The 17,714-nt window shown below is 36.4% G+C and overlaps 1 pseudogene; it reads left to right on the top strand.

Moving 5' to 3' along the window:
- Nucleotides 1-1,919: 1,919 nt before the first annotated feature.
- LOC124994190 (heat shock protein HSP 90-beta-like) lies at nt 1,920-4,250 on the top strand (annotated as a pseudogene).
- The last annotated feature ends 13,464 nt before the right edge of the window (nt 4,251-17,714 follow it).

Genomic DNA, 17,714 nt, shown 5'->3' on the forward strand with positions numbered 1-17,714 from the left:
CCATGTTTTAAACCCTCTTTGAGATATTAAGAAACTGAGTCTCATAGACATTACTAACATGCCCAGGCACACAGTTGGAAAGGGGTAGAGCCAGGATGAAATACTTCACTCCAAAGTCAATGATATAAACCATCACACTAAGATTATTGTAAGATTCAAAAAATTAAATATTTTAGTGTTTAACCTCAATTCTCTCTCCAGTCATCCATGGGATTTTGACAAGACACTTGAATAAGAATTTAATTTCATCTAGAAAATGATCAATTATAGTAATAATCTCTAAGATTTCTTTCTACTCTAAAGTTCATAGACCCAAAGAAAATAGTTGTCATCTTCCTGGAAGATGAAAATATATGATTATGAGATAATCCAAGAAATTCAAAATTTTTTATTGTCTTTCAGAAAGTTATATTATGATTAGAGCAGTGACATGTATCTGAAAAAATTGGTATGGATCGTAACAAAATTATTCAAGATGATGGCAAATATACCATGGAAAAAAATTAATTCTATGCATGTTCAGAGAAGAGAGGAGGGAGTATCTTGACTGAGATAAAGGTAGGATTTGAGCAAGATACATAAATTGAGCACTTGAATTTCTGAAAGGAGGCAGCCTATTTTATCACATGCATTATTATATGGCAAGCACTAAGGTAGGTATTTCATTATAGCATTTTTGAGATTTCAAGAAACATATTACTGAAACATAAATTAGTATGCAACCGAGCTAGGATCAGAACACAGATTTGTGCAAATCCAAACCAATCTCTGCATCATATGACACAACTTTATGAGATGAAAAGTGGAGGCAGAATGGTGTTGAAGCTTTTCAGTGAATCATAAAGAAACCATTTCGTTGGGAGCAGCAGGGTGGAAGTCGGCCAGTTCATAGAAGGCTCCTTATGCCCAGAAAGCCCAGACTTGAACAACAAATGTGACTGAACATACTAGTGAATCCAAAAGGGGGAAAAGACAATGCACCAAACAGAAATGCAGTTGTAGCTGCCCCATTTTACCATGTGTGTAAAGCAACAATCCATTAACTGAGTCTGGATGTCCAACAAGTTAAATTTAACTTAAGAGGTATTTTTTAAACTTACTTTCCAAAATTTAGAAATTCAAACTAAAGATGCAAAAATGTCCTTTTTTTTCCCTAAAAAATCAGATCACTTGACAATACTGAACATTGACTTATTGGCATTTAAGAAGATAGCAAGCAGCAGCTGCCTTTTATAAATTGGGTATGAACTCAATCTAGACAGTTTCCACTTTGTCAAAATAGCTCTCTAAAGTCCTCTGCATGGCACTTCAGGGCATTTGAGTTTGTAACCTATGTTTAAAATCAATTAGATAAGCCTTGGATATTACACAGAACAGTTCTGAAACTGGTACTTTAAAATCACTTAGTAGGATGGAACAGAGGGAAAATTGTTTGCATTTACTTCTTATTAATATGATGAAAAGAAAACATGATGGGTGACTTTACTGTTAAGGAAAATACCTTTAAAAACACTCTGATTTATGGTCACCAGTGGAGAAAGAGAAAGGGGAAAGGAACAAAGGATAGAGTTTAAGCTATATGTGAAATATTTATCACTTTTAAAACATCAAATATATGTGAGAGAATTTTATATGTCTTTAATTCATTGATTCAGTATACAAAAAACAAATTACTTCATTAAACTTCTGATTTTTAAAAAATATTTGAAATGTGATAGAGATAGATAAAATTCTGAAACATACTACCAATATCCCTTAATCTATGGTTTTTCAGTGGGGACAATACTCAAATGGAATTAGAAAAGTCAGCATGCTCTTGAGTACCCCCCCACACTTCACACAACCTTGGTGCTTAGAGTGAATCGAACTCTCTCTGGGCCCACCCTGCTGTAAAATATTTGCAGCCCGTTCTCTCCAAAATGCCCAAGGAAATGTACCACTAATAAAAGAAAGTGAAGACCTTTGCCTTTCAGGCAGAAATTGCCCAAGTCCTGTTTCTCATTTTCAATACCTTTAAACCAACAAGGACATTTTCCTCTGGGAATTGATCTCAAATGCTTCCAATGCCTTGGACAAGTTTCACTATGAGAGCCTGACAGACCCTTCCAAGTTGGACCGTGGTAAAGGGGTGAAAACTGACATCATCCCCAACCCCCAGGAATGCACATGACTTTGGGGGACAGAGACATCAGTAAGACCAAGGCTGACCTCATAAATAATTTGGGAACCATTGTCAATTCTGGTGCTAAAGCATTTATGGAGGCTTTTCAGAATGGTGCAGACATCTGTGATTGGGCAATTTGGTGTTGTATTTTATTCTCCTATCTGGTGGCAGAGAAAGTTTTTGTAATCACAAAGTATAATAATGATGAACAATACACCTGGGAGTCTTCTGCTAAGAGATCCTTCACTGTACAAGCTGATCATGGTGAGCCAATTGACTGGGATACAAAAGTGATCCTCTCCCTCAAAGAAGACCAGAAAACCTAGAGGAGAGGTGGGTCAAAGAAGTGGTGAAGAAGCACTTGCAGTTCATAGGTGATCCCATTACCCTCTATTTGGAGAAGGAACAAGAGAAGGAAATCAGTGATGATGAGGCAGAGTAAGAGAAAGATAAGAGTGAAGAGAAATATATGGATAATATGAAAAAAATATGATTAAAGATATGGGTTTGGATCAGAAAAATGACACTGTTAAGGATAAGAAAAAGAAAACAAAGATGATTAAGGAGAATTATATTGATTTTGAAGAAGTGAACAAGACCAAACCCACTTGGACCAGAAACCCCAATGATATAACTCACGGGGAATATGGATAATTCTACAAAAGCCTCACCAATGACAGGGAAGGCCACTTGGCAATTAATTAAGCACATCTCTGTAGAAGGTGAGCTGGAATTCAGGGCATTGCTGTTCTTCCCTCAGTGGGCCTCCTTTGACCTCTTTGAGAACAAGAAGTACATCAAACTCTATGTCTGTCATGCGTTCATCATGAACATCTGTGATGAGTTGATACTAGAGTATCTCTCAACTTTATCTGTGGTGTGGTTGACTCTGAGGGTCTGCCCCTGAACATCTCCAAAGAAATCCTCCAGAAGAGCAAAATACTGACATTCATCTGAAAAAAATACTGTGAAGAAGTTTCTTGGACTCTTCTCTGAGTGGATAGTGACAAGGAAAACTACAAAAACTTCCCTGAGGCATTCTCTAAATACCTTAAGCTTTGAATCCATAAGAATTCTACTAACCAGCAATGCCTTTCTGAGCTGCTGCGTTATCATACCTTTCATTCTGGGGATGTGATGACTTCTCTGGCAGAGTATGTCTTTTGCATAAAGGAGACACAGAAGTTCACCTATTATATCGCTGCTGAGAGAAATGAGCAAGTGGCCAACTCTGCTTTTGTGGATCATGTGCAGAAGCGGGACTTTGAGATAGTGTATATGACTGAGCCAATTGACAAGTACTACATGAAGCAGTTCAAGAAGTTTGATGAAAAGAGCCTGATCTTTGTGACCAAGGAAGGCCCAGAGATACTGGAAGATGAGGAGGAGAAAAAGAAAATGGAGATGAGCATGGCAAAGTTCAAGAACCTCTGCAAGCTCATGAAAGAAATCTTGGATAAGAAGGTTGAGAAGGCTCTGTGATCCCAGAGGCTTGAGAGGCTGAGGCAGGAGGATGGTGCTTCAAAGTCAGCCTCAGCAACTTTGTGACACTATAGGCAACTCAGTGAGACCCCCTCTCTAAATAAAATACAAAAAAGGGTGGGGATGTGACTTAGTGGTTAAGTACCCCTGAGTTCAATCCCTCGTACCAAAAAAAAAAAAAAAAAAGAAAAAGAAAGGTTGAGAAGGTGACAATCTCCAATATGTTTGTGTCTTCACCCTGCTGCATTGTTTCTAGCAGCACCTATGGCTAAAGTGCCAACATGGAGCAGATCACAAAGGTTCAGGTATTTTGAGACAACCCTACAATGGGCTACATGATGACCAAAAAGCACCTGGACACCAACCCATTTTGGAGACACTGTGGCAGAAGGCTGAGGCAGACAAAAATGATAAGGCTATCAAGGACCTGGTGGTGCTACAGTTTGAAACTGCCCTGTTCTCTTCCTGCTTCTCCCTTGAATCTCCCTAGACTCACTCCAAATGTATTTACTGCATGATAAATCTAGGCCTAAGCATTGATGACAGTGAAGTGATAGGGGAAGAAGTCAGCACTACTGTTCCTGATGAGATACCCCCCTTTTGAGTGTTATGAGGATGCATCTTGCGTGGAAGTAGATCAGGAGTGTCCACAGAGAAACATGTACCCTCCATACAGTATCCCCATGGCTCTCACAGTAACCTTGAATGACCCTGTCCCACCTGACTTCCTCTGTTGATTGATAGTCTAGTTGTTTTTCTTTCTCCTGTCCTTGTATCTAAAGCAGGAAACAAGGACCTCAAGTCCCATCCCCTTCTTAATTGGACAGAAGGGTTGGATGTGGATTTGTGTTTCTTGTTGCTTGTTTTGTTTAGTTTTGTTCTGAAATTAAAGGATGCAAAATTTATAAAAAAAGAAAATTCATAGTACACTTAATTATATTAAAATTATTTAGAAAGATTTTCACTTAGGAAAATGTCAGATGGCTGAGTAGAGGCATCCAGAAATCACCTGCTCTTCCACAAAGAAGAAACAAAAACAACAGATAGACAGTTGCATATTGAGATGAATGACAACAGGCAAATTTTGGAATTCAACAGAAAAGAAATGGAAACCCTACAAAACCCAGAGACCTGGGATAGAAGGATATTAAGAAAAACAAAATATCCCTATATCTGCTGCCCTGTCCCCATAGTTCAGGAGTACTCCCTTTGCATGGAATAAAGATAAAAGTGAGACTCTCAGCAAACTCTATCTGCACAGATTCTGACAGTCCTAGCTACTGGAAGGTTCCATGGAACTTGCTTACAGCCTAAACAGATAAGTGACTTAAAATCTTTACAGAACTCTGCCTTAAAAAAGGAGTTCACTTCCTCTCCCAGAAAGCCCCTGTAAGTGGGCTGTAAGTGGGAGCCATTTTGACAGGGGAACAATTATCTGAATTTGGACTACTCTATAAGTTAGAATCCTCTACATATTCCCATCTCCGGGATCCCACAGACATTCCACTGCTCTGGCTCAGTGGGTGGCTGCCCCATTAACCAGACTTGGCTCAGTGGAGTGATTTAGACACAAACCTGCTGAAAGTGCTATTTAGTGAGGAACAGGTGTTGCAATTCGAGGGAAAATGGAGGATATCAGGAAGCCTTACCTCTGAGACTGGAATTGTGACCCATAACATGTGGTTTCATATGGGAACCAGGCACGAGGGTGGTGGCCCAAGTAGTTCATGCCATCTCTCTCCCCGCATGCACAGGCAGAGAAAGAACTCTGAATTTCCACACACAGAGGTGTGCCAGGGCAGTGTCAGTAATGCTGCTGTAGCCCTTTGGTACACAGCCAAAGAAGGTCTGGAGAGAAACTTTGCATATTGATTGTTTGCATTCCACTCACCTTCCCTCCTAAGAGCACCTCAGCTGAGATAAATTTTATCTAGCTCCAGCCATGACCCACCTCCACTCAATCCAAAGTAACTACTGTCAAAAAAGCTACAGGGACATCTAGGTTCATTCCACAATCTGGCTATTGTGAACTGAGCAGCTATGAACATTGATGTGGCTGCATCACTGTAGTATGCTGATTTTAAGTCCTTTGGGTATAGACCAAGGAGTTGGATAGCTGGATCAAATGGTGGTTCCATTCCAAGTTTTCTAAGGAATTTCCACACTGCTTTCCAGAGTGGTTGCACTCACTAATTTGCAACCCCACCAGCAATGTATGTACCTTTTTCCCCACACCCCCGCCAACACCTATTATTGTCATTCTAATTGGGGTGAGTCTATTCATGAACAAACAGAGAAACAAGATGTACCCCATTTGTTTACAATAAAAATAAATAAATTTTAAAAAGCTACAGGGAAATTGCATGATGGTACAAAGCTGAAAAAAAAAAAAAAAAAACCTCAATACTGCATAACAAAACCATATCCAAAGACACATCTTTAGAAGAAAGCCATTCACTAATAAGGCCATCCCAAGAAAGTAGTTGCACTATCCATTTCACTGAATGTAAAATTATCCACACAGGAATGCAACAAATGTGTAAAAATAAGATAATATTACATTTCTTAAAGTTCATCACTCTCTAGAAACAGATTCTAAATGTAGATGAAATGCCTCCTTAAAAAAATACAAAAGAACAATTCTTTAAAAGTCAGTGACATCCAAGAGAATAAAAATAAACAGTTAAATAAAATTAGAAAGACAAAGCAGAATGCTAATGGAAAAAAATTCATCAGAGAAAATCTTTGAAAAAGAACCAATCAGAAATATTTGAAATAAAGAGCTCTATATATCAGAAACGAATTCAATTTAAAATATCATTAATAGGCTAGATTAAACAAAAGAAATAATACCAGAGCTTAATGACAAGTATTAGAACATATCACATTCAGACAGAAACATGGTAAGAAAGAATAAAGAAAGCATAGGAGATCTTTGCAACACCATTAAGAGATGAAATATTCACATCACTGGCACACCTGAAGAGAAAGAAATAAAACTTAAGAGCATGAAATACCTATTCAATAAAATTATATCAGAAAACTTCTCTAACAGTGGGAAAGACATGAACATCCAGGTACAGAAATGCTAGATAGATAGGGCAGAAAGATCCTTACCACAACATTTTTATAATCAAACTGTCAAAGATACAAGACAAAGAAAAAAATTTTTAATCTGCAAAAGAAATCACAAATCACAGTTAAGAGCAGCCACATTACACTACCACAGATTACTCTGAGGAAGCCTTATAGGTCAGGAGGAAATGGAAAGATATATTTTAGGTCCTGAAAGAAAAGGACAGCAAACCAAAATTAGTATACCCAGCAAGACCATCCTTTGAATCAAAGAAATAAAGAATTTCTAAGATAAACAGAACCTACGGGAATTTATGACCACCAGACCAGCTTCACAAAAATGAATAAAGGAATCTTATACCCAAAATGAAAGAACAATGATTACTATCATGTTAGAATGTGAAAGGATAAATTCCACTAAAAAAGTAAATACACAAATTGTAAATAGAAAAGAATCAAACATTATCAAATCAATAAGCCATCTAACATTGAAGATGAATAAAATAGAAAAAAACAACATTCAAAACAACCAGAAGAAAACCAGCAAAATAATAGAAGTCTATATCTTTAATTAATAACTGAATGTAAATAGCCTTAATTCTCTCATTAGAAGATACAGACTGACTGAATGAATTAAAAAATAAGACCCAACAATAGCTGCCTAGAAGAAATTAACTGCACAGGAAGAAACACACAAAGACTGAAAGTGAAAAAATGGAAAATGATATTCCAAGCAAATGGAATTCAAAACAAGCAGGAATGCTATACTTGCACCTGAAAAAATAAACTTGAAGACAAAAAGAAGAAAAAAAGAAGGTCACTATATAGTGATCAAGGATCAATTCATCAAAAAGAAATAACTACTATAAATCTACAAGTACCTAATAACAGAGCACCCAGTTTTATAAACCAGACACCATCAAGCATAAAGATAGCAATAGTCTCCAATACAATAATAGTTATATTGTTAATACCTCATTCTCACCAATGCATAGAAAATCCAAACAAAAAAATTAAGAACAGAGTCAGAACAGAACATCAGAGTCAGAAATAAACTAAGAACATCTGAAATCAGATCCTATATATTTTCTGACCACAATGGAATGAATCTAAAAATTAAAAGCAAGAAAATTTGAGAAATCATACAAACACATGAAAATTGAACAACATACCTTTGAATAAATGCTGGTTCAATGAACAAGTAAGAAGGAAAATTTTAAAATTCCTTGAAATATATGAAAATGGAAACATAACATACCAAAAATATGCATTTTCAAGAGTCCAGAAAAGTAAAAACTAAGACTATGATATAAAGCAAAAACATAAGGAAAGGAAAGAAGGGAATTAACAATTTTAAAGGGAAAAACTTGAAGAGTTGGATAATGGGATTGAAGTCTATACATTTAATAGAGTAAAAGAGCTTGTCTATTATGGTAGGTTGTTCTAGTAATGACCCTTAATGAATCACACCTCCTTATATCCATATTCTTATATAGTCTCTTCAAACATTGACTCAACTTCGGCACTGGCAATGTGACATGTGTTAGCCCATAGTATGTTAACAAATATAAGGAGAATTTAAAAGGGCTTTTCAATCTCTAGCTCGACCTATCTTGTCCTTACTGCTATCTTACTGTTTTCATGTGAAGAAGTAAGGTTAGCCTCTGACCACGGGAGACCCCATGAGATGAAACAAGCTATTACTGCTGTGGCAAACCAGCTCCCAGCTGACTGAAACGATGCAACTAGCCCAGGTGAAACAACAGTAGAACCACCCAGCTGAGACCAGTTCCATGACCCAAACAGCTGACTCACAGAATCATGAGCAAATAAAATAGCTGTTTGTTAAGCCTGAGTTTAGGTTGACAGCAACAGATAATGATATTTCTATTTTTTTCCATAATATCTTCCACAATTCACATAGCACCAGTAAACAGAGATTACCCAACAAAATTAAATTAATGAATTAATAAATTGATGATAGTTTTCTAGTAGGGTCTTTCTGAAGGATACTAATGTCAAAATAACCTAGATGTCAACTGAGAATGACCATCCTTATAAGATCTATAATAAATCTTATGGGCTAGAAATATTTTATATCCCATGGAAGTTCAAATCTCACCCCAAGATGCTTGTAGATTCCTGGAATAAACATTCTCATGTTTACACATTTGCTGTCTTTAGTTCTTCAAGAGGTTATCTAATTAAAATATTAGCCTTTCCTGGTTTTTTTTATACATACACATGTGCACACTCGCATGCACACACACACACACACACATGTCTAGAAGTGCATATGTACATATACACTCACATATACCTATAACAATAGAAAAAAATTTTTTAAACTTCACACAATCACAACAATATATGGAACTTAATAAAGATTTCAGAGGGAAGTCTCACGGAATAAAAGTCCTAAAAGTGTCTACTAGATACTATTGTCCTGAAAAGTCATTTCTTTCAAGTACTACTAATTAATTTTTAAATTAGAAAACTGTTTTCCAAAACAGTTCAACCATTTTAAACATATGTAGTTTGTAGTTCTTTCACATGCTTGCCAACATGTACTATAATTCATTGCTTATTTGCCATTCTAACAGGTTTATATTCAATTGTAAACATTTTAAATTGACTTGTTCATAAAAATCAATTTATATGAGATGGCAACAAAATTTTTACACAAATTTATCCATACCAAAAAACGTTCAACATCTCTAGTAATAAGAGAAATGTAAATCAAAACCACCCTAAGATTCCATCTCACCCCAATTATAATGGTGATTATCAAGAATACAAGCAACAACAGGTGTTGGCAAGGATGTGGGGAGAAAGGTACACTCATACATTGTTGGTGGGGCTGCAAATTAGTGCAGCCACTCTTGAAAGCAGTATGGAGATTCTTCAGAAAGCTTGGAATGGACCCACCATTTGACCCAGCTATCCCACTCCTTGGCCTATACCCAAAGGACTTAAATCAGCATACTACAGAGATACAGCCACATCAATGTTCATAGCTGCTCAATTCACAAGAGCCAGACTGTGGAACCAACCTAGATATCCTTCAATCGATGAATGGATAAAGAAACTGTGGTATATATATACAATGGAATATTACTCCGCCATGAAGAATGATAAAATTATGGCATTTGCAGGCAAATGGATGAAATTGGAGAATATCATGCTACGTGAGATAAGCCAATCTCAAAAAAACAAAGAACGAATGATATCGCTAATAAGTGGATGATGACACATAGCGGGGGTGGGAGGGGTTAGTGTTAGGGTTAGAGTTAGGGTTAGGGAGGGGGGCAAGAATGGAGGAAGGACTGTATAGAGGGAAAAGAAGGGTGGGAGGGGTGGGGGGAAGGGAAAAAATAACAGAATGAATCAAACAACATTACCCTATGTAAATTTATGATTACACAAATGGTACGCCTTTACTCCATGTACAAACAGAGAAACAACATGTGTCCATTTGTTTACAATAAAAAAAAAATTATCCATACCAAGAACTCTCTTATACAGTATAATCTTAGTGGACATTTCAGAAAAAAATAAAATAAAAAGAAACCACCTTAGACTCATAATTCATTTATTCAGAGTTATATATTTTTGGAAACATTATTCTGCCAATAGGAATCCTATCTAAAACATCTTTTAGAAAGTATTTTCTCTCAGACATGGGTATGAAATTTTTTCTGGAATTTCAAAGATTTATAAAATTATGTCCTCTTATGTCTAGGGATTCACTCAAATACCACACATTTTAGTTTCCCTTTTGTTATGGTTTAGATATGAGATGTTTCCAAAAAGCTCATGGTTAGATTATAAAAGCTGCATCCTACTCAATGGAATAATCCATTTGGTGGATTAATAATTTGAAACTATTGTTCTGGATGATAACTATAGGTAGGTTAGGTTTAGCCTGAGGAAGTAGGTCACTGGAAGTATGCCTCTGGGGCTTATATTTTGTCCCTGGTTCTCTTCTCCTCCCCTCTTCCCCCCCACCTCCCTCCCCTCTCCTCCTCTCCCCTCCTCTCCTCTCCTCTCCTCTCCTCTCTCCTATTTCTCCTTTTTCTCCTGGCTCCCACAAGCTAAGCAGCTTTCCTCTGCCTGTGCCACAGCCTTCCACCATGATGTTGTCACTTACCTGGGCCCCAGATCAATGAAACCAGCTGACTATGGACTGAACCTCTGAAACATGGGCTCCAAATAAATGTTTCCTCCTCTAGGTTGTTCTTGTCAGGCATTTTGGTCACTTTTTAATTTGAACTCTAATTTCAATAAAACTTTTCATGTTTCTCCTGATTTTGTCATAAAGACAATATTCTCTGCTTTTTTTTTTTTTTTTAAACCAGGAATTGAACCCAAAGGTGCTCAACCACTAAGTCACATCCCCACACATCCCTAGCCCTTTTTATTTTTTATTCTGAGACAGGGTCTTGCTAAATTGCTTAAGTCCTTGATAAATTGCTGAGGCTGGCTTTGAACTTATGATCTTCCTGCCTCAGGCCTCTGAGTCACTGGGATTACAGGTATATGCCACTGTTCTTGGCTGTTCCCTGATTTTTGAAGGTCTAATAAGATGCCCAGTATGTACATTTTATTTAACCAGAGGTTAAGTGATTAAAATATTTCTAAATAATGAAATCCAAATTAAAGCTTATTTAAAATTAACTTCCTTACCTTTAGTTTTTATTCAAAACATTAAAGAGAATTTTAAATAACTCATCCTAGACATATAGAGATATGATTACCTGAAAACTCTGCTCTCAGGAAGCCACATTTTCAGGTTCGGAATTCATAGTGATCAAGTGTATCTTTTGAGATCTATTATTTATTTCAAGTTGAAAGACAAGAAAAACAAAAAAGAACCATGAAGCCACAGGGACCTCCAAGGACAGCAAACATCATCCAATATGTAAAGCATACCCTTTACTGAGTATATGATGAGGAAAGCTCTGGTCTTGGAACCGAAGAGATGACCGCTAGCCTTGCCTCTTTCAGTGACTATGAAATATAACTATTAGGAAGTTCTCAGATCATAGCCACTGGGTTACTTTACACCTGTTTCCTCACTGATTAAATGAATATCTTAACATGTAACTTACGTATTGGCCTATAGTAGACATTCACCAAAGTGTTTAGGGAATCTAAATCTATTCAAGAGGAAGGCAGATGTTTATTAGACTCAAGGAAAGTCACATGAAGCCAAGTCAGTCACAAATGTTTGCTAGAAAGCTTCAGACAAAGCACAGGGAAGGCTTATTGAAGATTAACTACAGATTTTCCCAATAATCAATTTCCTCACTTGAATTAACAAGTTGCATCAAGTTAACAGAACAACTGCTTGGACTTTTAATTAAATACCAACAAGCAAAACACATTTCATGTAGATAAAATTTGCAATAGATTTAAATTCTCATATTCCTTGTTATTGTGGAAAGGAACTGCTTCTTAAAAAATTTAAAATTTATCACACAGATTTAGAATAAAAAAGAGGTTGGGAAGAAAATAAAAATATTTAAGGAGAAATTTAAAAGTCAGAGATATATAGAAAGCATGAATATTTTTGCCAAATATTTTACAAAGAATTATAAGACAGAATCCAACTACTACATATAACTATTATGCTATAATTAAAAAAAAAAAAGAAATGTAGGACATGAACAGCAACATGAAAAGCAACAGAGGCATACAGAAAAGGGTTGAAATAGAAAGGAAAGAGTGTTAGGAAAATAAAAGACCAAAACTCTAATACCCCAAGAACTATAATGTGGTAAACAAAGTCAGGGATACTAATAGTATTGAATGTTGTGCCAGTCAGATTTTCATCACTAGTAATGAAATACCTAACACAGACTAACTTTATAATTAAAGAGGTTTACTCAGCTCACAGTTCTGGATGTGGAAAGATAAAAAAGCATATTGAAGGTTCTAGTGAGTTCCTGATGCAGATTGCAGAGCACATGCAGGAAGAAGTATTACATCTCAAACCAGGGAGCAGAGAGGAGGAGGGACCAGTCTTATTCCTTTTACAATCACCCTCTGGTGAGAACTACAAAGGGTTCACACAGTACTATCTTAATCCCTTTCAAGGGTATGCTCCTAATGACCTAAGGACTTCCCACTAGGCTCCACCTCTGAAAAGTTTCACTGCTTCCTAACACCAACCCCTGGGACCAAGTCTTTACTGCATGGACCCTTGTGGGACACACAAACCATATGCAAACCACATTAGATGGCATCTTTCTAAAATACTGAAAGATAAGAAATAATCCATGAATCATATGTTCATTCAATCATTTAACAAATAGTTTAAAATATTTATTATGTTCTAATAGATATTGGATATTTACTATGCTCCAGGCTGTATTTTAAACACAGAACTATAAGCATTATTTTGGAAAGTATGAAAAGTGGCATTAGTCCTGTGGAGAGAGGTTGTCAATTCATGAACTTGTCAACTAGTATCTAAAGATCAGAGAGCAGAACCACGATCAAATTACTGAGATCCCTAGAATTCTCTGTATTACTCTACCTAAGTATTTGTTTTCCAAGATCTTTAAACAAGTAACATTTTCCTACACTTAGGCATATTTTAAAGTGGAAATGTATCTCTTAGCAAAGAGGCAGAATTTGTAGGTAATCCTGAGAAATCTCAAGACAAATCATGGAGTCAGAATCCAAGGGGCATTGTCCAGCTTACAGCAACCCACCCTTCTATCATTTTTTGAAAACATTCTTCTTCCCAACCCATTTTCTTCAAAAATATGCCCTTGATCATAAAAAAGAATTGTTGCACATACCATTATGCATCTTTCAAAAATCATTGTTTAGTTTCACAGCTTGAATTTTAAGTAGTTAACTCCTTAAATTTCTCCTTTAACACCAAACCAGTCAAATTTCTTTCAACTCTTAGAATCCTCTGATGAGATCACAATACTGTGAGACACCTAAATTCCCTTACCCTGCAATATACTTACATATCACTGACTAAAGTATTTCCTAGAATTTCATGAAGCTTCCCTGAAGTAATCAGTAAAGATGAGTTAATTCATATTAAATTGGTCCCTTATTTCTTGAAATTGTCATCTACATTTGTTTCTATCACACCATCTTATCTGGTTATTTCCATGTTTTCTCCATAGAGTCTCATTATTGGAACAAATTGTGACATTGCCAAGACTCCATCTTTAACACTCTTCTTTTTGTAATTCACACTTGCACACATTCCCATAGCTTCAATTAACACCTACTTGCTGATGACTTCTAATTTTAAGAGAATGCCCAGTCACTGGATGATGTCTTCTCATAGTCAGGGCCAGCTCTTAAATTTACAGTTTCCTTTTGTTAAACAGTAAATGTTTCAGTAGTCCAAGGCAGTGAATTTTTTTTTACATTAAATAATGTTTTTATGATTTTTCTTTTGCTTATTATTATTTAGATTTTTCTATGCTACTATTATATCTTTTATCACCACAAACATTAGGTAATTAACAAATATCATCAGCACTAGTTTATTATTGCTGCATTACTAGTATTTCAAAATCTAAAAAGTGTCTGGTACCCAGTTCTTGGTTTCTAAGTGCAATTCTCTAATAAAAGGAGCTAGGGCTCTTAGAGTAATAACTGATCCTAGAGTTAGTTAAGGCAATGAATACACAAAATGAAACTAGAGCATCTTGTAGCACAAGGAAGTAAAGCAATTTTCAAAAACCAAAAGGATAGGACATGTCAAAAAAGACACAGGAGTCACTCTGAAAGAACTTCCAATGACTAAAGTTGGAACAACCGTGGGAATAAATAATGTAACACTTGAATATAACCCAAACTATGTTTTATCCATGAGGTATATGCTGACCTAAATAAATGTTGAATGAATGAATAAAGAAAAGATAATCTCATTGGGGTATTTTAACCAAAAACAGATCCCAGGTTGCCCTCCAATGATTGGTACAGTATTTGTAGTACAAAAGCCTACTGACTATTATCCACAAACTGAAAAGAAGCTAGTTACCTTTGACAAATAAAGCCCACTTTTAGTATTATCTTTAACATCACCCAGTGTTATGGTTAAGATATGAGGTATCCTCCGAAACCTTGTGTGTAAACAATGCAGGAGACTTTAGAGGTGAAATAATCGAGTTTTGAAAGTCGTGACCTAATCAGTGCATTAATTCACTTGAATGGATTAACTGGATGGTGACTGTAGGCAGAGGGTGTGTGGATGGAGGAGGTGGGTCACTGGGGAGGGGTGTGCTTTTGTGGGTACATATTTTGTTCTTGTTTAGTGGAGTCTCTTTCTGTTTCCTGGTACCATGTCCTGAGCTGCTTTCTTCCACCACACCCTTCCACCACAATGTTCTGCTTCACCTCAGGCCCTGAGGAAGGGAGCTGGCCTTCTATGGACTGAAAACCATGAGCACCAAATAAACTTTTCCTTCTCTAAAATTGTTATTGCCAGGTCTTTTGGTCACAATGACAAAAAGCTGACCAAAACTCCCAGTGTCCATTTTGGTCTATTTGTCCTCTAGGGGGAAAAAAAAAAAGATCAGTATGTTATTTAACTCAATAAGGAATATTATGGTTTGGATCTAAAAATGCCCCTCAAAGGGTTCATGTATTAGATAATGCAGTAAAGCTCAGAAGTGAAATGATTAGATTATGAGCTGTAGCCTCATCAGTGGATTAATCCACTTGATGGATTAATAATTTGAATGGCCTACTGGGTGGTAACTGTAAGCAGGAAAGGTTTGGCTAGAGTAAGTAGGTCACTAGGACACTAGGAACATGGCCTGAATATATCAGTCCATGGCCCCTTCCTCATTCTCTCTCTCTCTGCCACCAGATGCCACGAACTGAGCAGCTTTTCTCTGTTACATATTCTGCTTTCTGCCATGATACTCTTCTTCACCTTAGACCCAGAGCAATGGAGTCAGCTGACCATGGACTGAACTTCTGAAACTGTGAGACGAAATAAACGTTTCATCCTCTAAGTTGTCCTTGTCAGGTACTTTGTTCAGCATGACAAAAAGTTAACTGTTATGTTTTAGATATGAGGTGACCTTCAAAAGCTCATGTGTAAGACAATGAGAAATTTCAGAGGTGAAGTGTTTACAGTATGAGAGTTGTAACCAAATCAATGGATTAATCCATTGATTAATAATAGGACTTAACTGGGTGTAACTGTAAGTAAGTAGGCTATGGCTGGAGGAGGTAGGTCACCAAGGGCTTGCACCTAGGGTATATATATATTGTTCCTGGTGAGCAGCACTCTCTTCTCTTTCTCTCTCTCTCTCTCTCTCTCTCTCTCTCTCTCTCTCTCTCTCTCTCTCCCTCCCTCCCGCTTCCCACCATCCCACTTCTTTGTTTATATGTCCTGAGTTGCTTTCCTCTGCTTCCATTCCCTTACACCATGATGTTCTGCCTCACCTTGGGCTTAGGAACATGGAATTGGCTAGCACCTGTGAAACTGGGAGCCAAAATAAACTTTTCCTCCTCTTCATTGTTCTTGTCTTTTGATAATAGCAATGAAAAAACTAAAATACTAACACAAGGAGAAAATTTGAAAAATACCAAGGCATGGTAGGGAGAATAGCAGGCAATTTAGACTGGGGAACTAAGGTTAGAGAACTTCTCAACCAAGAAGTTTGTGAAATTAGACATTTGTGCTTCAAAATAGACCTGCATTAGATATTAATATGGTATTAGCTTCTTTTTTAAATTTTAAAAAATTTTTACAGAATGCATTTTGATTCATTGTACACAAATGGGGTACAACTTTTCATTTCTATGGTTGTGCACAATGTAGATTCACACCATTCATGTAATCATACATATATATAGGGTAATACTGTCTGCCTTACAGGACTGGGGGTATAGCTTGGTGGTAGAGTGCTAGCCTCGCAAGCACAAGGCCCTGGGTTCAATCCCCAGGACTGCAAAAAAAAGAAAAAGAAAAAAAAAATGGTATTAGCTTCTTGAGGAGCAATGTGTGCTGTTTAGGGGGAAGAACTTCCTTCTTTGCAGAAAGGATAAAAGTTCTTGTTATCTCCCTGCAGACCTCTCTAAGAAACTTAAGATTGCTGATAAGATCTGATAAATAAACAGAACACTAGTTCTGTGCTTATAAGTGTGTGGGAAGACAAGAGCCCTCACTTTTAATGGGCTACCTTGACTACACTAATAATTCACTTGTCAAATTCTGAACCTGAAGTCTATATTCCAGAATGCTTAGTATCTATTACCTATAAACTTAATGAAAGAATTAGTATGTAAAAAGCATATTCTGTTATTATTTACTATCAAACTGGCTTATTACATTCATTTTCCCAGGACATTCAAAACACTAAAAAGACTTTTCAGCCTGAAATATTTATTGCTTAAAACCTGAGCACAACTTAACAATTTAATTCTAAAACTGAACTTATAAATCTTAAATCCACCAATTACCTGCTCTACTTTAAAACTGGATGACTTGGCTGATTAAATGTATGAGTCAGGAGACCCATGTCATTTTTCTGTTTATCAATATAAAGGATTAATGATAGCATGTGACTTTACACCATGTTCCTCATAACACAAAATCAATATTGTTGCTACTCTGAAAAACAATGCAATGACAATAAAATTTCAAATTACTAGTCAGACTAAAAACTTTAATCTTGGTCTGATGTGTTCCTCAATCTGCACATCAGGCACTAATTGTAAAAAAGTAAATTGTGTCAGTAAGTTAAGAAAAACCACTGTAACAAAGCAAGGTATAGCATCTACAGAGGAAATATTAAGACAGATATTCTAAAATATACTCTGCAAAAAAAAAGAGAAAAATCCTCTGCAATTCACCTGACAAGAATCATCTGGGACCCTCATTAAAAATGGAAAGTCCTTAGAATACCAACTGTGTTTTATATCTCTCTCTATAATTTTGTCATTTTCAAAATGCTATGCAAATGGAATCAAACAGTATATGACCAATTTAAATTGTCTT

This window comes from Sciurus carolinensis, chromosome 10 (assembly GCF_902686445.1).
Source record: "Sciurus carolinensis chromosome 10, mSciCar1.2, whole genome shotgun sequence".
Taxonomy (NCBI): Eukaryota; Metazoa; Chordata; class Mammalia; order Rodentia; family Sciuridae; genus Sciurus; species Sciurus carolinensis.